At 40.8% G+C, this 22,854-nt stretch overlaps 1 long non-coding RNA gene across 1 annotated transcript in view; it reads right to left on the bottom strand.

Moving 5' to 3' along the window:
* Positions 1–1,943: 1,943 nt before the first annotated feature.
* The window catches only part of LOC141993396 (uncharacterized), a 39,656-nt gene continuing 18,745 nt past the window's right edge, over positions 1,944–22,854 (bottom strand). The window contains exons 2-3 of the long non-coding RNA XR_012640842.1: positions 3,564–3,621; positions 1,944–2,674 (exon numbers count right to left, since the gene is read on the bottom strand). This is a non-coding gene — a long non-coding RNA (uncharacterized LOC141993396). The remainder of the gene's footprint in view (positions 2,675–3,563; positions 3,622–22,854) is intronic.

Below are 22,854 nucleotides of genomic sequence, written 5' to 3'. Positions count from 1 at the left end.
AGATGCTGAATAAACAGGGAGCAATGTCTGAAAACTAGAGACCTGGCAATAAGAAAGGGGGGGGGGAAGGCGGGGGTAGTCTCCCTGTGACAAGTTTCACTTGTATTATGGCCCAATCATGCCATGGGGTGGTTGCTGCAAAGCACTCTGCATGAAGAACATCTGGTATAACCACTCGGCATTCTCCACATCGGGGATCTATGCAGGATTATGTGCTCATTGGTTCAGTCCCACTAGGCAGCTATATGCATCTGTAGCACCTAAATACCTTCAGAAATCTGGCCCTTGGAGGCTAGTTTTAAACATGTTTTCATCAGTCAGCACTGCATACGGCTCAGTATTGTGAAATAACTTAGCTCTTTGTGCTGTAGTTCCAAAGAATCGTTTCCATTCTTAAATCTAGTGAAATTCAGCCCGGATGGCTTCAAAAAGTCATCTCAGTGTATTAATCAGAGTGGAGTTTGCTACACTGAACACCTCAGAATCAGAATGAATTGAGAAATAGGACTGTTCTACTAAGAATGTTTCTTTTAAGGCATATGGTGTTAGAATACACACACACACACACACACACACACACACACACACACACACACCCTCACTTGTAAGGCTATAGTAAGTCTGTCAGCATCTCCATTTTGCAGCCTTTGGCTAACAGTTTCGTAGCTCTGATGCACAAATTTGACCTAGACTAAAAAATAAAAAATGTTTGTCTCAACCCAGTAGCAATTTTTTTATTTTATTTATTAATTTTAAACATATTTTACTTTAATCATTTTAGCTATTTTGAAATTACAAGAGGAAAAAACAATGTGACGATTTCTGGCTTTAGAAGCACTCCTCTGCTTTTAAATAAAATCGTTCTTTTAAATTAAATTTTTGCAGGATGCTATCCTATGATGTGAGAATTAAAAAAAAAAAAAAAAAACGTGGTCAGTATAAAACTTAGAAAAACCACTACTGCATATAAGGCACACAGTATTAATGGGTCATCAAAAATTTCACAAGGCTGTATAGTACAGAGGATCCTTCATACACACAATCTGTGACTACGTATTGATTCAATATATCCTAAAAACTCCTAAGGTATCTTTGGAGAATATTTTATTAGTAATCTACATTTTATGGCTTTCCTAAATCTGTGGTGCCCAGATTTAGCCCAATGTGGGGGGGAATATTGTCAATTTGTCAGGAACCTAAGGGCTGTATTTAACATCTTATCCTGAGAAGTGCAGGGCTCCCTCAACTCTTTTCAATGAGTTTTGAAGACTCTCAGCTCCATACACGATCAGAGCCTTTATTTTCATGAAGTGACGCACATTACAGCCATCCTCTGCTTAAAAAAGAAGTGGCCCATGAGATAGCGTCGCTGATCCTGCAAACACTTGTGTGTGCTTCATTTTAAGCAAGTGAGCAGTCCCACTACAGCCAAAGGTGTTTAACCATTTACAGAATTGGTACCAAAATACCCCAGCACGCAATGTTCCATTCTGATACAAATGGCTTTCCTCTTGGAAGAAGATGCGACATTTCATGTTCATACACATAGTTTCCATGAAATCTATATCAGTATTAAACACTAAAAAAAAAGAACAGGAGTACTTGTGGCATCTTAGAGACTAACAAATTTATTAGAGCATAAGCTTTCGTAGGCTACAGCCCACTTCATCGGATGCATAGAATGGAACATATAGTAAGAAGATATATATATATATATATATATATATATACACACACACATACAGAGAAGGTGGAAGTTGCCATACAAACTGTAAGAGGCTAATTAATTAAGATGAGCTATTATCAGCACGAGAAAAAAAACTTTTGTAGTGATAATCAAAATGGCCCATTTAGACAGTTGACAAGAAAGTGTGAGGATACTTAACATAGGGAAATAGATTTAATATGTGTAATGACCCAGCCACTCCCGTCTCTATTCAAACCCAAGTTAATGGTAACTAGTTTGCATATTAATTCAGGCTTAGCAGTTTCTCATTGGCATCTGTTTTTGAAGCTTTTCTGTTGCAAAATTGCCACCCTTCAATCTTTTACTTAATGACCAGAGAGGTTGAAGTATTCTCCTACCAGTTTTTGAATGTTATGATTCCTGATGTCAGATTTGTGTCCATTTATTCTTTTGCATAGAGACTGTCTGGTTTGGCCAATCTACATGGCAGAGGGGCATTGCTGGCACATGATGGCATATATCACATTGGTAGATGTGCTGGTGAACAAGCCCCTGATGGCGTGGCTAATGTGATTAGGTCCTATGATGGTGTCACTTGAATAAATATGTGGACAGAGTTGGCATCGGGCTTTGTTGCAAGGATAGGTTCCTGGGTTAGTGTTTTTGTTGTGTGGTTGCTAGAGAGTATTTGCTTCAGGTTAGGGGGCTGTCTGTAAGTGAGGACTGGTCTGTCTCCCAAGATCTGTGAGAGTGAGGGATCGTCCTTCAGGATAGGTTGTAAATCTTTGATGATGCGCTGAAGAGGTTTCAGTTGGGGGCTGAAGGTGACAGCTAGTGGCGTTCTGTTATTTTCTTTGTTGAGCCTATCCTGTAGTAGGTGACTTCTGGGTACTCTTCTGGCTCTGTCAATCTGTTTCTTCACTTCAGCAGGTGGGTATTGTAGTTTTAAGAATGCTTGATAGAGATCTTGTAGGTGTATGTCTCTGTCTGAGGGATTGGAACAAATGCGGTTGTATCTTAGAGCTTGGCTATAGACAATGGATTGTGTGGTGTGTCCTGGATGGAAGCTGGAGGCATGTAGGTAAGCATAGTGGTCAGTAGGTTTCCAGTATAGGGTGGTGTTTATGTGACCATTGCTTATTAGCACAGTAGTGTCCAAGAAATGGCCCGCTTGTGTGGATTGGTCTAGGCTGAGGTTGATAGTGGGATGGAAATTGTTGAAATCATGGTGGAATTCCTCAAAGGTTTTCTTTTCCATGGGTCCAGATGATGAAGATATCAAAGTAGCGCAAGTAGAGTAGGGGTGTTAGGGGATGAGAGCTAAGGAAGCGTTCTAACTCAGCCATCTAAGTCAGTCAGTCAGTCAGTATTAAACACTGTTGCATTTGGCTCTGAACTTGCACTATGGCTACCCTTGTGCTGCTAGGTGCAAACTACAGGGTCATTGTCATTTTAAAAATCATATTTAAGAAAAAAATTTCCTTCCCATATTATTAATCTAAGGAGGTATAAACATTTTGTAAGAATTAAAAAAAATCAAATTTGTTTTTCCACAAGTATTGAAATTTTCTAGCTATAAAATTCATTTATCTCAGTATTAAAAACTATAATAGACTACTCAATTTCACTTTTTGATTCTAAAGCCCTAGCACAATGCTGTAATATTTGGGTTTCTAGCACTTCAAGAGAATGATAAAATCCAAACAGAAAACTATATTAATTCCTCCCCCCTCCAGTCTCAAGACTATTGTTTTAGGAACTAAAAATGAGCAAAGATACAAGCAAAATATTCTTTGAGCATATTGTAATAACAAAATTTTATGTTCATGAACAAAATCTACCTTTTATTAGTATAATAAGCAAAGTGATTACATACCATAGTACTGACCTCCTGGGTTCATTATTTCAGTTTATAGGCTTCCTTAAGTGGGTACCTAATGAGGAGAAAGGAAGAGAGTATCAAGCAAGAAAGAGTGAAAAGAGGAGTGCAGGAGAAAAAAAATAGAAAGACCACAGAATCCTGATGTTTCTCCCCCTGAAATCAATGGGAGTTTTGCTATTGGCTTTAATGGAAATTGAGGCACTCAGCTCCTCCTAGGATTGGGCTTCGTAAAAAGAGGTTAAAAAAGACAAAATGGCTGTCTGCGAAGAGTGGAGATACTTATTTGTAGGTGAGTGGAGATACTTATTTATGGGTTATATGGCCAGTGTTTTCAAACTGGCATACTTAAAGTTAGGCACCTGCATCCACATTTAGACACCTAAATAAGTGGTTTGAGTGCTAAATATCTGATGCTCACTCCCAATGACTTCAGTGGAAGTAGGAACAGGCACCTCCAGATGGTCTCCATTCTTAAAGCTGGTTTTTAAAAAAATTGCTTGAATCTTTGAAAAATGCTCTGAATCTTTCTATTTATTTTTGCTTTTATAAAACCTTGTTTTAACAAACCTAAATTTGGATATTAATGTGTTTACTAAGACACAAATGGGGAAAGTCATTGTTTCAGTGAAAATCAAGACAAGCTGAAACTGCTCTATACACATCAATACAGCACATATTAAATTTATTAAAAACTGGCTAACTTATAGATCTCAAAAAGTAATTGTTAGTCGGAAGTCATCAAATAGGGGAATTCTAGTGGGGTCCCACATAAATTTGTACTTGGCCTACTGCTATTCAATATCCTCAAACTTTACCAGCAATGATAATATACTTTTTCAAATAATTTATAAAGATATTGAATAGCAGTGAGCCAAGAACAGATTCCTGTGGGAAGTGTAAAAACAACAATCACCACATAAAGATCAAATTCTTATGAATTCTGCCTTTTCTGTGGCTGTGTGAAGTGCAGGATGTTGGAGGTAGATTTTTGAAAGCAGTAGCCCCTTTTATTTTGCAGACAAACATCACAAGAGCCAATGGCAACTGGAAGTTGAGGCTAGAAAAATTTAGTCTGGAATTAAAGTGAACATTTTTAACAGTGAGGGTAATTATTCATTTCAACAGCTTACCTAAGGATGTGGTGGATTCTTCATCAAATGGAATCTTTAAATCAAGACTGGATGACTTTCTAAAAAATATTATTTCACTCAACTAGAAGGTATGGGCTGGATGCAGGAACTACTGGGTAAATGGCCTGTGTTATGAAGGTGGTCAGACTAGACTATCATAAGGTTCCATTCTGACCTTAAACTCTGTTAATAAGAAGTGAAAAACACCAGAATACCAGAGAGGCAATGTCTACTGTACTTCCACAGGGAACCAAACTCATAGACTTTAAGGCCAGAAGGGACCATCATGATTGTCTAGTCTGACCTCCTGCACATTTCAGGCCACAGAACCTCACACACACACTCCTGTTATAAACACTTAATCTCTGGCTGAGTTACAGAAATCCTCAAATAAATGGTTTAAAGACTTCACGTTCTTCACCATGTACACCAGTTTAAACCTGAAAGTGACCAATTCCCCATGCTGCAGAGGAAGGCAAAAAAAACAACCCAGGGTCTCTGCCAATCTGACCTGGGGGAAATTCCTTACTGACACCCAAATATGGCGATCAGTTAGAACCTAGGCCTGTGGGCAAGACCCACCAGGTAGATAACCTGGGAAAGAATTCTCTCTAGTAACTCAAAGACCTCTCTATCTAGTGTCCTGTCTCCGAATGTTGGGGATTTTTGCTAATGGGCCACATGCCACTGTAGGCCGTCCCATCTTATCACCCCCTCATAAACTTATCAAGCTCAGTCTTGAAGCCAGTTAGGTTTTTTGCACCCACTGCTCCCCTTGGAAGGCTGTTCCAGAACTTTACTCCTCTGGTGGATAGAAACCTTTGCCTAGTTTTGAGCCTAAACTTGTTGATGGCGAGTTTATATCCATTTGTTCTTGTGTCCACGTTGACACTTAACGTAAATAACTCCTCTCCCTCACTGGTATTTATTCCTCTGATGTATTTATAGAGAGAACTTATCTCCTCTCAGCCTTCTTTTGGTTAGGCTAAGCAAGCCAAGCTCTTTGAATCTCCTCTCATAAGGTAGGTTTCCCATTCCTTAGATCATCCCAGTAGCCCTTCTCTGTACCTGTTCCAGTTTGAATTCATTTTTCTTAAAGATGTGTGCAGTTCTGGTCTCCCAGTATTCCAGATGAAGTGTCACCAATGCCTTGTATAATGATACTAACATTTCCCTATCTCTACTCAAAATACCTCACCTGATGCTTCCTAGGATTGCATTAGCCTTTTTCAGTCGCATCATATTGATGGCTCAGTCATTCTGTGATCAACCAATACACATAGGCCTTTCTGCTCCTCTGTCGCTTCCAACTGATAAGTCCCCAGCTTATAGCAAAAATTCTTCTTGTTAGTCCTTAAATACATGACCTTGCACTTTGCACTATTAAATTTCAACCCATTTCTATTACTCCAGTTTACAAAATCATCCAGATCTTCTAGTATGATATTCCAGTCCTCCTCCATGTTAGTAATACCTCCCAACTTTGTGTCATCTGCACATTTTATTAGCACATGTACTTTTAGTGCCAAAGTTGGTAATAAAAATGTCAAATAAAATAGTTTCCAAGACCAATTCCTGAGGAACTCCACTCATAACCTCCCTCCAGCCTGACAGTTCACCTTTCAATATGACCTATCGTAGACTCCCCTTTAACCAGTTCCTTATCCACCTTTCAGTTCTCATATTGATTCCCATCTTCTCCAATTTAACTAATAATTTCCATGTGGAACTGTATCAAATGCCTTATTGGAATCCAGATACATTAGATTTGCATTTCCTTTGTCTTAAAAAAAAAAAGTTATCTTCTCAAAGAAGGAGATCAGGTTGGTCTAGCACGATCTACCTTTTGTAAAACCATGTTGTATTTTATCCCAATTACTGTTCACCTCTATGTCCTTAACTACTTTCTCTTTCAAAATTAAAAACTTTTAAAGTTTGCTTATCCTCCCTGATTTAAAAAAAATTCACAGATTAGGAGAGCATTCAGAATGATCAGACACTGTTTTTAGCTAAGGCCTTGTCTACACTGCCACTTACAGAGCTGAAACGTTCTTTGCTCAGGGGTGTGAAAAAAACACACCCCTGAGCGATGCAAGTTTCAGCATTGTAAAATGGCAGTGTAGATAGTGCTACAGTGCTAGGAGCCGCACTCCCGGTGCTGGGAACTATTCCCCTCGTGGAGGTGGTTTTATTACAGCGCTGGGACCCTAAGGTACCAACAGAGGAAAAGTAAAGTAAGAGGTAAATTATTGTTTCCCCTCCCACCTTTTACTTCTCTTGTCTATTTGGATTATAAGCTCCTCAGGGAAGGGACTGTCTCTCATTGTGCTTTTGTACCATACCTAGCACAATGTCTCTTTGATCTTGGTTGGGCCCCCACGGTGCTGCCATAGCAAATAATAATGCAGCAGGACAGCAATGATTTAATTTCTATCCATGTCCAGGAGATGGCGATAATTCATTACTACTCAGAAGTTACAAGTTTCAGAGTAACAGCCGTGTTAGTCTGTATTCGTAAAAAGAAAAAAGAAAAGGAGTACTTGTGGCACCTTAGAGACTAACCAGTTTATTTGAGCATGAGCTTTCGTGAGCTACAGCTCACTTCATCGGATGCATAGCATATCGTGGAAACTGCAGAAGACATTATATACACACAGAGACCATGAAACAAAACTTCCTCCCACCCCACTGTCCTGCTGCTAACAGCTTAGGAAGTTTTGTTTCATGGTCTCTGTGTGTATATAATGTCTTCTGCAGTTTCCACGATATGCTATGCATCCGATGAAGTGAGCTGTAGCTCACGAAAGCTCATGCTCAAATAAACTGGTTAGTCTCTAAGGTGCCACAAGTACTCCTTTTCTTTTTTCTTTTTTCAGAAGTTACAAGTGGCTTCCACACATTTTTCTACTCAGTAAGTCTTGTAAGTTCACATAGCAAACAGCATCAATATTCACTATTCCTTTAAGTTGCATCCGAAGTGGCATCAGGGTCACTGGTTTGTTGTGCAGGGCATTGCGTCAGAGATCAGGATATTGGGAAGCCATACAATCATAGAACAAGGCATAGTTTTCTATTTAAGGACTTTTAAAAAATCTGCACATAGTATTTGCTTAGATTTTTGCCAAGTGGCTGAACCACATCAACAAAGCAAAACACCACTTTATTGATATGTTATCAAATATTTACAAATTAAGTTCATTTATGAGGAAACATAAAAAAAGATTTTTAAAGTAGGATGGGTTTTTATTTCCTTAAAAAAAAACATTTTGTAGTGGTGGCTGATAGCATCATGGCTAAAATCAATGTTCCATTTTATATTAATCTTGTTAGATTGTTTAATCATACCTTAAAAATATTAATGGATCCCTTTCATCTGCAAGTTAAAAAGCTTGAAGTGTTCATGTTTTAAAAGTAACCATTCTGAAGAATGTTATAAACAAATATCTTTCAGATTAATTGGTTCTTATCTGAACAAATTAACATTCTACTTTAAAATAGAGAATAGTATTAAAAAATATTTTTTAAAAATATTTTATTTGGGTTTCTATTAATTTCCTTCTTCTATTACAGTAAGTTCCCTCACATGCACACATCCTACTCAGCATTTGATATGGCCACTTTATTCTTTTAGTTAATCTCTTAAATAAAAAAAAAGTAAGTTAAAGCTTAATTCCCTGCAAGTTGGCTCTGAAATATGCTGAGTCACTCCAGATACAGAATAAAAATGCTATTTGAAATGTAAATTATTGATCTTATCGTACTCAGTACTGTTTCCCCAGCACATGAAAAAGTGTTTAATGGTCACTTTTCATTAAGAAATGAAATCAGGTGCAATAAAGGTTTTATACTTGTTTGTTTTAAATAAAAGTTAACCATTCACCCCTTTACTTGCTTGCTATTTGCTAAGAGATGAGAAGCACAATAGAGGAAAGCAGTTACCAGAGAAAAGACATTGAAAACAGCAAAGAGAAAAACAAGGAAGAAAAAAAAAAAACAGAAGGGGACTGGTAGATACACTACAGGAGACAAAAAGCTGGGCGGGGGGGGGGGGGGGGAGCGGAATCTGCCCTGCCAGAAACAGCAACTGTAGCCAAACAGGAAGTGCAGCCTTAAGATCAGCCAATTCAGGCACCAGGAAACAGCAGGAGCGATAGCAGGGGCCCAAGACACCTGACTGAAAGTGGGAAAACTGAAAATAAAAGGCAAAGAAGAAAAGGCGGGGGGAAGGAGTGACACCCCACCCCCAATTAAATATGTTCCTAAATTGTATTTGTTTTTCTAACGCACACACACCCCGCTCCAGATTTGAATTTTAAACCACCAAGGAAATTCAGCTTCATCCTCTCTGCATTTCTATGTCCCCTCTCTTGTTTATTTTTGACACAGCTCCCCACCAGGCTTTCCCCCTGAACTATAAACAGCCTATTTCCACCTCTGTGCGTCTCCTCCTCCCGGCCCTTGCTGTGTTTCCATTGAAAGTATTTCAATACATGGGCTGTGCACTTCCAAGGCTGTCATCTACACCAATGCTTGAAGTGTACGTATAGATCTTAAATCTAATCTCTGGTCAGAGGTGGTCTTTTAAAACAAAACACAAACATACGGTACACCAATTAGAAGGGGACACTGGCCGGTTCAAGGGATTGGTAATGGGATAACTAGCCTTTTCCACAGAGGTCACTGATTTAAGTGCCAGAAGTTGCGGTATTGGGGACTGTACAGACAGAGTCTGGATGGCATGCTCTGAAGCTCTTATTGTTGTAGTCATGCACAGCCACTTGGAAATGGACACAAAATAAAGCAGAAAGAAAAGGAGTAGTTGTGGCACCTTAGAGACTAACCAATTTATTTGAGCATAAGCTTTCGTGAGCTACAGCTCACTTCATCAGCTGTAGCTCACGAAAGCTTATGCTCAAATAAATTGGTTAGTCTCTAAGGTGCCACAAGTACTCCTTTTCTTTTTGCGAATACAGACTAACACGGCTGTTACTCTGAAACCTGTCAAAATAAAGCAGATCTCTTGGAAGCCCCTTAAGTACTGAGTGATCACTGAACACCACAGTAGTAAATGTAGTTGTTACCATTTGATGGCTATTTGGTGCCCTCATTGTCGTTTCCTGTGGAGTGGTGTCAACATAAGAATCACTGGCACCCATGCTCATAGTGTCCACAGAGGCCAAAGATTTGGACCTGGCCATTGAGCTTCCCTGTCACTCCTCAAGGCAGTTCCTCTAGCAGGGTAAAGGCTCATTAGCAGGGCACTGGAGGGGGGGGGGGGGAGGAGCTGACACTGCTGATGCGGTACATGGTTTGTGGCTAGGTAAAGAACTTTGGGTAGCCTAGCACCTTCATACATGCTAAATTTGGCCTTGAATATTGCCCTCTCATTTGCCACTTACTTTAAAGTCTACTCCATCAGAACAGATGTGCCAAACTGACCACTTCCTTAAATGAGAATTTATAGACCTCAGGTACTTACACTGCTCCCATCACCACAGTATTGGGGTACCTCACAATTGTTAACATATTTATCCTCCCAACGCCTATGTGAAGTAAGGCAGTGCTATTATCCCCATTTTAGAGATGGGGAACTGAGACACAGAGACTAGGTAACATGCCCAAGGTCACCCAGGCATGCAGTGGTGAAAGAGTTAATTGAACCTAGGCCACCTGAGTCTCAGGCTAGCACCCTCACCACTCCCACATCCTTCCTCTCAGACCAGAGACTTACGATGAACAATGTACTTCCTACACTTCCTATTAATTTACATACTTTATTTCTGCAAACTTTTGATATTCTCATATATAAAGGAACCATAAGAAACATCCATCCTCTTCTAGTGAGTGAGAGAGAACGAGGTTAGTACAGTTGTTATATGTTGCTGTTTTTTCTGATACAGGCACTTAAGAATTTCAGGGTATTACACAACTTGTTATTACTACACATTTAACAGACACTCCCTGCTGGTCTGCAAAAACATTTAACAGCCTCATCTTGGATTCAAAGAGAAGGATGTCATCCTGAAAACATTTATACATATAGATTCCAGGAGTCTCTTGTCTGACCTGTCATGAGATTTAGACACTACAGGACTTCTCATTAAGATACTTCAGTATGTGAAGATTCATTATGCAATAGCAAAGGAAGAGCACATGGAAGCCTGGCATGATTAGAGTCCATCTAGCCATTAGTCAGGTGATATTTCAAGTCTCTTCATTTGTTATAGCAGACAAAAAAAATGTCTACACTCAACACGAGCAGCTAGTCAAAGTTTAGGGCCTTGGAGATGTTCCAGTTGGGAGTAGAAATTAGTGATAGGTATTTTTCACACAGTCTTGTTTGTTTGTACATTCCTTGTAAAGTCCTGCTTCTCCAAACGCAGGAGGAACCCAGAACAAAAGGAGCAGTTTCTTAGCATAAAGCTCCCCACCTCTTTAGCCGACAGACCTAAAAGCTCGATCTCTAGCTTTTTTCCAGGGTCACTCTGTGCCTGGGTTTCTTGCTTTTTGCCTCTCAGTTCTCTCCTCCCACACAGGTACCATGTGCATGCACACAAACAATACTCTGCAAAAGCCTGTTGCCCACTCACTCCAAACTCCTGGGTGAGTTCACAACCCCTTTGGTCTTAGGTTGGGGGGCTTCTGATTAATTGATGGGTGTGTTCACACACCATCTCAGTGAGGTTTTAACTCACCAATAACAAGGCTTCACCCAGCTCATAATAACAACAACTGACTAGTATTGTGTTCATTGAAGCTCCTCTCTGAACTTTCCACTTTCCCAGGACCAATGTTCTGGGTGCTAATGCAAACATTACAATGTTAAGCAAACAGTGTTTTAAAGCTTTGTGTACTTCAGTTTTTATAAATCAATCTCTTGATTACTTGGGAGAATATTTGAGCTCACTGTAAAGGATCCTGAAGACCATGTGTGCCAGAAGCTGGGAATGGGGTGACAGAGGATGGGTCACTTTGTGATTACCTGTTCTATTCATTCCCTCTGGGGCACCTGGCATTGGCCACTGTCGGAAGACAAGATACTGGGCCAGAAGGACCTTTAGTCTGGCCGTTCTTATCTGAAAGACTATAGAAAACTTACATGTCATGTGGACTTCATGGGAAAGAAAAAGTTAACAGTTGGCTTTTAAAATTTTCCCCTTACAGAAGACGGTTTCAAATTCCTGAGGTTTTTCTGGCAGAAGAAATGTTTATTAGTGGATGATGAGTTTGTGATTTTTGTTTTCCTAGATTCCAGAAATCTTCCACATATATAAATGCAAGCCAAGGTTTGTCTAGGTGTAATGTCTCCTGACTGAGTAGAGCATTAATCATACCTCCTACAGAATCCATTCATTTGTGTAACTGAAGGTGAATATTGCATCTTTCAACAGCACTGAATTAAGAGTTTTGAAAAAAGTTTAATTGCCCCTTTTTCAAAGAATTTCAATAGAATTTCAATAGTTCAAGTCTCAATTTATGAAGCACCAAAATTCAAATGAAAAGCAAATTTTAAAAACCACAAAGATTTCTCTTTGGGAACCATCACATCTTCCACTGCCAGACTGGTTACTTGTTGCAGTGGTTTTTTTGTTTTTTGTTTGTTTGTTTTGTTTTTTTTAGTTCCAATATCTTTATCAAAAACTCAGATCGAGTGTCAGAGAAACACAGATACCGGCCAGCTGCCAGGTCCCAGGACCACCCATTCCCAGCCATTGGGCTCCTCGGTCACAGCCCACACTGTACAGGATGGCCTGGCAAGATGCAAGTCCTACGTGCAAATGGGGCCCTCACTCTGGCACTGAGTCAAGGAGAGCAGCATAGGGGCCTCTGCCCCTTCCCATGGTGGTCGAGCCCTGGCCGGAAATGCAGCCCCAGCCTAGTCCTGTGGCAGAGCACATGATCACCCTTGGAGATGCTGTTGCCCAGTCTGTCCCAGCCCTGGGATAAGCTCCCAGGAGCTGCACGTTAGCTGGATGGCTGTGAGGCCCCATGCCAGGGCCATGGGGGAGTGGGTGGCAGATAGGCCCTGCCTCTCACCACTTGCCCCTCTTGCTCCAGTCCTTGGGGGTGAAGTGCAGACATTTGGAGTCAATGTGCAGGATCCGCTTCAGCATCGCCCACTCATGGCCATCCACTATGTCCTCCGAGAGCGTCACTGCCAGACTGCTTACTTGTTGCAGTGTTGTAGCTATGTCAGTCCCAGGATATTAGAGAGACAAGGTGGGGGAGGTAATATCTTGTATTGGACCAACTTCTATTGTTGAGAGAGACAAGCTTTTGAGCTTACAAAGAGCTCTTCTCGAAAGCTTGTCTCTCTCAACAACAGAAGTTGGTCCAATAAAAGACTGGTTACTTGTCTTCCATCAAATTAAACTAGTTTATTTTTTAAAGATTAAAATAACTTCATATAGTTGTCAAAAGTGTATTAAAATCACCTTACCTTGGTTCCTCCCATGTCACTGACACATTGGGCAATCCAGTTCCTCGCTAGTTGTAGTATTTCTTCTCATGTGAAGCCAGCACATTCAATATCCTCTGTCACTCTCTGCCAGTTCTTCTTTGGCCTTCCTCACTTTCTCTTTCTTCCCTTAGGTACCCAGTTCAATACTTGCTTACCACATCTTCCACTGTAAATACAATATACATGTCCCAACCACCTAAACCTTCTTTCTTTGATATTTTCTAACATGTCCTGCTCTGACAGCTCTCTTACTCTGGCATTTATTTTGTCTTTCCAAGAAGTGTGTAATATCTTCCTCAGCCATCTGTGATGGGCAGCCTCCAATTCATTTTTTTGTTAGCCACTGTCATCGGCCAAGTCTTTGCTCTGTACAGTAGCATGCTCAGTACAATCACACGGTATAACCTTACCTTTAGTTTGGTGTTGACACCTTTGACTGACCATATGTCATTTATCCTTCCAAAAGCGGTGTTCGCTTTTCCTAGTCCTCATATGAACATCTTTATTACAGCCATCTTCAGATGTCACCACACTCCCCTAATAGCAGACCATTTCTACCTGCTTGATTTCTTTTCCATCCACATACACCTTCATATCTGTTGTACTCCTACCTTCATCATTTTAGTTCTCTCTGCATCCTCTTTCAATCCCATTTTTGCAATTTCCTCTGATGTAAGGGCAATCATTCCATTCCATGTCATACTTAGTAAAGCAATGTTGTCAGAAAAGTCAAGTTGTATAACTCATCTCTGCTTCATTGCTCACTTAATCACCCAGTCTATTGCTAATGCAAAGAGGATTGGTGATGAACACCCTTGTCCATCTCCAGTCAAAATACCAAACCATTCACCAAGGCCTATATCCTATCTTACTGTGCATTTACTTCCATCATATACATTCCTTATGATGTTGATCAGCTTGTCTGGTATCCCATAGCTTTTAGCAATATTCCACATATTTTAAAATGCTATCCATTGTAATTGAAATTCAAATGATTAAACTGCCACCATCTTAACATTCTGACAATAGAAGGCCCAGTGCTGCAAAACTTTCTTCATGGGAGACATCCTTACTTGTGAGAGTAGCCTTACTGAGTCTAGACTACTTATATGAGCAAAGTTTTACAGGATCAGGTCAATAATTGAAGACATGGAAAGCACCAATCTGCATTTCAGATTTCTGGAACAGCTGGAGACCAGAGATGTTTCAATGGTAAATTCTATTACTGGTACTTATTGAAATATTTTTCTTAATTGGATTACGGTGAACTATAATTTATTTTAGAGAAATATATGTACATACAATATAGATATACTTTTAAGTAAGTAATAAAGCTTACCTCATATAGCTCAGAAAGGCCATAGAGTTTTTGGTATTTAAAGGCCGAGTAGCAATTTGTCACAAATTGATTTGATTTCATCCTAGGAAATAATCTGTGAAATGGCAACTCACACTGCGGGCTGGTTCATAACCTGACGATCCACCCGGAGCAAGGGACAGCCTGTAGCCCTTTGCTCCAGGGTAGAAGTAGGCTGCACCTTTTGCTGTGGACCTTGTCTCCCCCTCCAAATGGGTTCCAGTGTGCTACCTAGTGTGTTGGAGAAGGAGAGCAAAGCCATGGCTGTGCCCACTCACTCGCTGCCCACTCACACAGGAGGTGAGAACTGCTGTCCATCCCCCATGCAGGATCTGGCACCACAGTAGTCAATGCGGGAGCATACTCTCCTGGATGACAGGCAGCAGGACTCACAACAGTGCTTGAAGGGCTTGTCGATACACGCCTATTTTTATTTTAACATAAAAACACGAGAATGGTCATAATGGGTCAGACCAAAAGTACATCTAGCTCAGTATCCTGTCTTCCAACAGTGGCCAATGCCAGGAGCCCCAGATGGAATGAACAGAGCAGGTAATCATCAAGTGATCCATCCCATGTCGTCCATTCCCAGCTTCTGGCAAACAGAGGCTATGGACACCAGACCTGCCCATCCTGGCTAATAGATCTATCCTCCATTAACTTTTTTGAACCCTGTTATAGTCTTGGCCATCACAATAACCTCTGGCAAAGAGTTCCACAGGTTCACTGTGGGTTTTGTGAAGAAATACTTCCTTTTGTTTGTTTTAAACCTGCTGCCTATTTTAGCTTCTCCAGTGCAGCGGCACCCGTGTAAAACACTGCAAAGTTGTAAACACACACCAGTGGTGTAAGAAGTGACTTACACACATGCAGTTTGCCTTAGTTTTAAAACCTAGCTACATTACTGCAAAAACAAACAATCAAAAAACCAAAACAAAAACACAACTTAAGTAGTATAGACCAGTGGCTCTCAACCTTTCCAGACTACGGTACCCCTTTTAGGAGTCTGATTTGTCTTGGGTACCCCAAAGTTTCACCTCACTTAAAAACTACTTGTTTACAAAATCAGACATAAAAATACAAAAGTGTCACAGCACACTATTACTGAAATATTTCTTCGTTTCTCATTTTTATCATATAATTATAAAATAAATAAATTTGAATATAAGTATTGTACTTATATTTCAGTATATGGTATGGAGAAGAGTATAAACAAGTCATTGTCTGTATGAAATTTTAGTTTGTATTGACTTTGCTAGTGCTTTTTATGTAGCCTGTTGTAAAACTAGGCAAATATCTAGATGAGTTGATGTACCCCCGGAAGACCTCTGAGTACCCCTAGGGGTATGCATACCCCTAGTTGAGAACCACTGGTATAGACAAGCCTTTAGAGACATCAGGACCACTGACAGTTATGGAGCTAACAAGGGCTAAGTACAATGTATTTAAACTTGCTAACAGCAGGGCTTAAAAAAAAAAGTGCCCTAATGCTTGTCTTTGGAATATGTGTAGCAACAGACATTATGCTCGCTGAGACTAATTAGCAAGTAAAAATTTTGCTGTATAGATGAGATCTATATGAGCTGCAGAAAAGCCAGCAACAGTAAGATGGACGGGGAATTTAGCAACAACCTAATAAGGTAGTGAGCAGTACAGATAATATAATAAAATGTATTATTATATTAAAGCAATATTGGCTTTATTGGTAACTATAAAGTGTAGTCATAGCTGTCATATTTTTGTACAGCACCTAGCACAATGGGTGCTATTGTAATACAAATACATATTATAATAATACTAATAATATTGTAGATTACAATAAAAATCTATTACTTCCATTTCCTAATCCTGGGCCCAAAACTAAACCAAAGGGAATTTATCCACCAAATTCAGTGGGACCAGGATCAGGGCCACTACATACAGAAGCAGAAATTTTACATCAAAAAAAGTATTTTGCATGATGCACATGTGACGTCCAAGGCAAATCAGAAATTGACAGAGATGGATTAGAGTACTGACCTCAGTTAGGCACAGGGGAAAGTGTAAGCAAAACTGCAATAAATGACTGCAGAGGAGATGATCATGGGGACAGATTCCTATTTTGCTTCACCCATGTGACTGGTGGCAAAGCAAACATGGAAATGCTCCCTGCACCCTTGTGCATGGCTGTGCATTGAAAACAATGTCAGGGTGGTACAGCAGGCACAGAAGATTCATGGTCTTGAGACATTTCACAAAAAGTTGAAAACAAAGGACCAGATTTTTAAAGGTATTTAAAGGTTTTTGCATTTCCCCTTACAGAATAGTGTAACTGTGCAATGATGTATATTTGAAGCTATATATTCTAAGACCTGGTCTGCACTTCTTTCTCCTAATTGCTCAGATGGCTATTGCATAGATTTCAAGATAGAAGGTAAAATAGAGTGATTCTGCTCTCTGAAGGGAATTTTTGTGCACAGTTCATTATGGTTTCAATATTTTGTTCTATCAGCAGTTAGAATGTCAGGCAAAAGGCTGATAAATGTCTATGCCTTTTATTGACATGCCTTGATTCAGGATCCTTATGGTTATATGCCAGCTCATCCAGATGTTACTAAAGTAATAAAATACAATTGGATGGGTGGCTGATATATTGCAACTGAAAGTTAGCAGTGCTGCAGACCTGTGTCAATCCTACGTTCTTTTGCTCACTATAAAAAAGGATACATTTACAATGTGAACTGTTGCAATTTAGGTACAAATTGTGTTAATTTAAACTAGTTTATTTTTGGTTAATGGGAACTATGTAGCTAATTCCCCAGGCACAATGCCGAATATTTGCCCTTTTACGCCTATGAACAGCACTCAAAGGTTTACTTAAAATAAATCGAAAGATCACCCACATGGCTGTACATCAGGGTCTTGTGGAAAGATGGCAAAAAATAGCTAACCACAACAATGTTAGACCTAGTGTTTTCCTCTAGGAGTTACTGGCACTGAGCTGAAGGAAGGAAGAAGGCTGCTTATGACTGTTGCATTTGTTTGGCCTAGGTACATATATTTGCACAGGTGTGACTAATCCTGTGAGTACTTAATTAAACCCAGACAATGTCTTGCAATTTGTTTTGACCAAGTTGAAGTGATTAAGCAATAAAGCAAAACAAGATGTTTGTTATTGTAAGGATAACTAGAGAGGGCTTCCTGTTTACAAGGTAATAATTTTTTCCTGGGCTGGATAGACTGCAAGGCTGGAGGCCAACGTTATTTATGGCAAATAAACTCAAAGGTTAAAATAGAAATTTAAATAACCTTTTTTCTCTTCATTTTAGCTCCTCCCAACTGCAGCCTCTTCCCTCCCTTTGCTCTGACCCACACAAAATAACAGCAATCTAATTGTGTTTGCATTATGTTCTGAGAGAGAATTGGGAGGGATAGCTGCTGCAAAGCTCAGAACTCTCTGATCTGGAGAGAAGGAAATAAGGGATCAGGAATAAGAAGAGAGAAGCAGGGAAAAGTCAAAAGCCATTCAAAACAAACTTTCCCTTTTCTTTTTTTTCTTTTTTCCTAAAAATTTTGGAGGTTTTCTGTTACACAGAGAGGAAGAGAATGAGAAGCCAAGGCCCTGCTTCAGCAAAGCACATGTGTATATTTAAACACAAGAGTAGTACCATTGACTAGAGTGGGACTATTTGTGTGCTTAAAGTTAAGCACAGGTTTAAGTGCTTTGCTGGATCAAGGCCTAAAACAGTATTTTTGTTGCTGTAAAGCAACTTGAAAACTAAGGGCTTGATCCTGAATAGTGGTAAGCACCCACAATTCCCACTGAAATCAATTGATGAGCAGGGTATTCAACCCCTCTCTGAATCAGATCCTCTGAGTGCAGGTGCCAGTCAGAGCACAGAGATTAGCAACAGTGTAAAGAAATGTGCTCAGCACTATTATTAAGAAATAACTGTATAACGAGTATACAAATTGCTGGACTCCAACTCGTTCACAAGCATTATTAACCAATCTGAATATAAGTAATACTCCTGGGGGAATTCTGCACAAAAAAATTAAAAATTCTGCAACAAAAAAGTTAAAATTCTGTACACATTTTAAAATTCTGCAAAATTCTGCACAATTTGTCAAAATGACACAATATAATCACACCAATTTCAATTATTTTCATAATTCATTTCAAAATACCTGTCAGCAAGTAGGTCTGTAACAATACAGACAACAAAAAAGATTCAGGAAATGTTTTTTGACAAATAGATTCCTTACTAGGCATATTAATACACAACTCTGAATAATAATTCATTTAAACTACAATACACAACCATATTTCCTGCACCCTTCAGATGCTGTGCAAAGGCTTGGGAGGAGTCAGGGATAAGACAGAAGCTGAGGGAGAGGAAAGTAAATTGCTGGGAAGGAACCTGGGTGTGAACTTGGAGGGGTGTTGGGTATGGGAAAAGTATGGAAGAGGTTTTTTTGAGGAGGCAGGGAGGGATTGTTAGGGTGCTTTCCTCATGCAGACCCTGGCTGACCCCTAGCCTCTCCCATTCAGTCAGGAACATCTGCCTCTGTTCACATATGTCCCTCCACTCCCACTCAGACACCCACTCCTGCCATCCCCATGTGGCTCTTCACCCCTCTCCCTGTCCCCATGTGGCTCTGTACCCCCTCCTCAATCCCCATGTGGCTCTGTGCCCCCACCCAGCCACTCCCCTGTCCATATGTGTCCCTGTACCCTCTCCTCCCATCCCCATGTGGCCCAGCACCTCCCTCCTCTCTGTGGCCCTGCACCTCCAATCCCGTTCAGCCCCTGCCCCAGTCTGTCCTCCCCCACTAGCCCTTATGAGCCCCTCTCTGACTCCACAGCACCCCATGCTGTCTGTCTCCCCATAGCCCCTGTCTCCTAACCTGGCCTGACAAAGAAGGCAGGGTCTTTCTCTTCCCTTGCTGGCCGGAAGCTGCTGCTGTGTTCTATTGCCACAGTGCCCTCTGGTGGGAAAAAGAAGGAATTGCAGAAGTTTTTTTCTGCTGGGAGCTTCTGCTGTGCTTCTGTCACAGCACCCTCTGGTGGGCAGAAGGCAGAACTGCAGCAACATTTCAGCAGAAGCTTTTTTTTGCACAAAAATTTAAAAATATGCCCAGCTAATTAATTATGCACATGCAGTAGTGCAGAATTCTCCCAGGAGTAAAGCAATCACACAGTGCAGTTAGAGAGATATAACTAAAAATATTTTTCATGGTTAAGATATTATGAAGATACGATATTTAAGCTGTATTTTCTGTGTGTGCATTTGGAGATTTTCATTGCTTTTTGTTCCATAAGTTTACATTCAAGTTCCATTTAGCCCTTGTTCAAAAGAAGGAAACGTGTACAGGGTTAGACATTAGGATGGGTCATAATATATATGGGGATGTTGGCCAGAACACTCATGTCATTGCCAATCCTTTCCAAAAAATGCCAACTACTTTCACAGCAGGTCTGATCTTGGCTTAAATATCTCATCTGAACTGCTGCACCATTAACACCATAGTACTGAACAGCTGGCATAGGGACAAGCCTATGTACTATTGTGAGACAAACACACAACCTATATAACTGGACATACAGAACTTCCGTTTAAGACACAATTAGTAGCATTACTAGTATTACCTTAGGGATTCACAGAGGAACTTAAATAAAGATTCATTGGAGCAGGCGGACTGGACCCTGGGTCCCGCCCCCCCGGTGCCCTAACCATCAGCCTGTAGAGTTTTCTCACTTGCCCTCTCTCTCTGGCCCAATGACTAAGTATTTAATCCACAGTGGAATGGCTTCAACAGGAGAGACTGATAACAGAATATCCCATAGGCGAGGGGTTAAAGCAGCCTCCTGTAAGGTAGGATTTGAATAGGGTACCTCCCTTCTCCCCATCAGGCAGAGGTGGGAAATTGAACCTCAATCTCCCACATCCCAGGTGACCACTGGGCTTAAAAAGTTATAAGGTTGGCACCGCCTCCTCCATTTTGGATGGGACCCAATCCAGTGGCATGCTTAGAGGCTGCCAACTGAATCAGGCCCCACATATATGAAATAGGCATTTGCCCACCTATTTTCCCCTGGTTCGTGAATCACACTGAGGCTTAGTCTGGTGCCTAAGTCTGGGGTGTAGGCACCCAAGTGTTTCCTACCCATAGTGCCTCAGTCATGGACCAGCAGCCCATTGTGTTAGGTGCTCTACTAACAAAAACCATAGTCTCTGTCCCAAGATGTTTACAAGCGAAGTATAAAACAGATGGATACAGAGAGATAAATGCGGGGGGGGGGGGGGGTAACAAAGAAACAATGAGACAATTCTTGTCTGCATCATTGGCAGTGGTTCCAGCACAACAAAACCAAACGATTGAGTTTTGTTTTGTAGGCATCACTGCAAATGAGAGTTTTAAGGTGGACAATGATAACTTTGTGGATGTTTACAGGGAGCTCTTCCCAAGCATGAGGGGCAACATGGAAGAAAGCATGAAGATGCTTATTTGAAAATTTTACAAGTGGGTGATGCAGTTTAGCAGCATGGGTTGATCAGAGGCAATAGTCAACATCTCAATAGTGAGAGAGGATATAGATAGGGTGGAGATTGAAGATAAAGGGCCCTGAAAATGAAAGCGATCGGTTTTCTTTGCTGAGATAGAGAAGGGGAGCCAGTGGAGGGATGTAAAGAGAGGTGATATGTTTGCAGCAGCATTCTAAGTGGGTAGAAATAGGCTAAGATTGCATTTGTCAAGTCCAGAGAAAAGGATGTTGCAGTAATCAAGAGTGTTGATGAGCATTGGCACCGACTATGTGGGTGCTTGGGGCTGGAGCCCCCATGGAAAAAAAATAGTGGGTGCTTAGCACCCACTACCCACAGCTGCTTGACAGAACCCACATTCAGCTGTTTGGCAGCACCCCCTAGTAGTAGTGGTTGGGGGAGGGGCTTGAAGAAGGAAAGAGAGCAGCAAGCAGGTGAGGGCCTTGCGGGGGGGGGGGAGAGACCAGGGGTGGAAGAGGTGGAGTAGGGGCAGGGCCTTGGGGGAGAGCAGGGGTGGAGCACCCTCAGGGAAAATAAAAACTCAGTGCCTATGTTGATGAGAGTTAGCTGTGTGGATGGATAGGAAAGGCCATATCTTAGAGACGTTATGCAGAAACAATTTGCAAGTTTTAGACAGCATGGATTTGAGAACCTAGAGAGAGTTGAAGAGGGTACCAAGGTTAGGGGCCTGAGTGACAGGCAGGATGGTGGTATTGTCCGCAATAATCAAGAAAGATGGTAGTAGGGAGGGTAAGCATAAGATCTCTGTTTTAGTCATGCTGAGCTTGAGCTGATAGCTAGACAACCTGAGGAGATGTCAGACAGGATGAGATTTTTGTTTGGACAGGAGTCAGGTGTGGAATCCAGAGTTAGAGCTGAGTCATTAGCATAGAGTTGGTAGTGGACAAGATTACCCAAAGATAAAGTGTAGCGGGAGAAGAGAAGAGGATCAAGGACAGAGCTCTATGGAACCCTCACAGAAAAGTGGAGGAGATAGCAGAAATGAAGGAGAAGAGAATGAATTCGTAGCTGAGAAAGTCAGTCTGGTCATGGGATTTCCACCACAGATGTTCCGCAGCCATTACTTTCAAACCAGAAACCCAGCATTCTACAGTTAATCACTACAAAAAACCCCCATCTTTTTTTTAAAGCCATTTTTAATCTCAAAGTGCATATCAGAAGGTTAAGCATACACATCCAGTTTCCCTTTCTTTGCAGACTTGGGGCCTGTGATTCTTTGCCTTCTGTGCTCTGAACTCCTACTGATGTCTTCATGTGTGGGTTGAAATTCACATCCCTTTGGCAAAGCAAGGGGCTGGTGAAAGAGTTAGGTATACAAGTTCATTTGCTAGAACACTCGGGGAAGCAAACACAAAGAGGAGTACAGATGCAGTAAAGTGAATTAATTTAAGAATTGGAAAATGAGCAGTTGAAAAAGTGTACCTATCACGTATTTATTTGCATATATGTTCCTAAAATACCTTATGTTGGGTACAGCCCTCATTCTCCCTATTTTTTTTGTTTCCTACTATTACTTTCTGAAATTCAGGCATAATCCCCCCTCTTTTTTTCCCCCCCTTTCCAGACAGACATTATTTCACCTCCTGATGTTTGAGGTGACCTTGAGAAGCGTGAACATAATCAGCAGAGGCAACACGACTGCCAAGGATTGGCCTAGCCAGCTGGGAACCACTCATTCTTATGGTTTCTGACTCATGCACTTTGTGTAGGCAGCAAAAAATTCTTAGAGAAAAAGGAATGGGAAAGAATCTGTTTCTATATTTAACCACAAATAATAGGAAGAGGCTGGGCT

Source organism: Natator depressus, chromosome 9 (assembly GCF_965152275.1).
Source record: "Natator depressus isolate rNatDep1 chromosome 9, rNatDep2.hap1, whole genome shotgun sequence".
In the NCBI taxonomy this organism is placed as follows: Eukaryota; Metazoa; Chordata; order Testudines; family Cheloniidae; genus Natator; species Natator depressus.
This window is presented reverse-complemented; position numbering and strand designations above follow the sequence as displayed.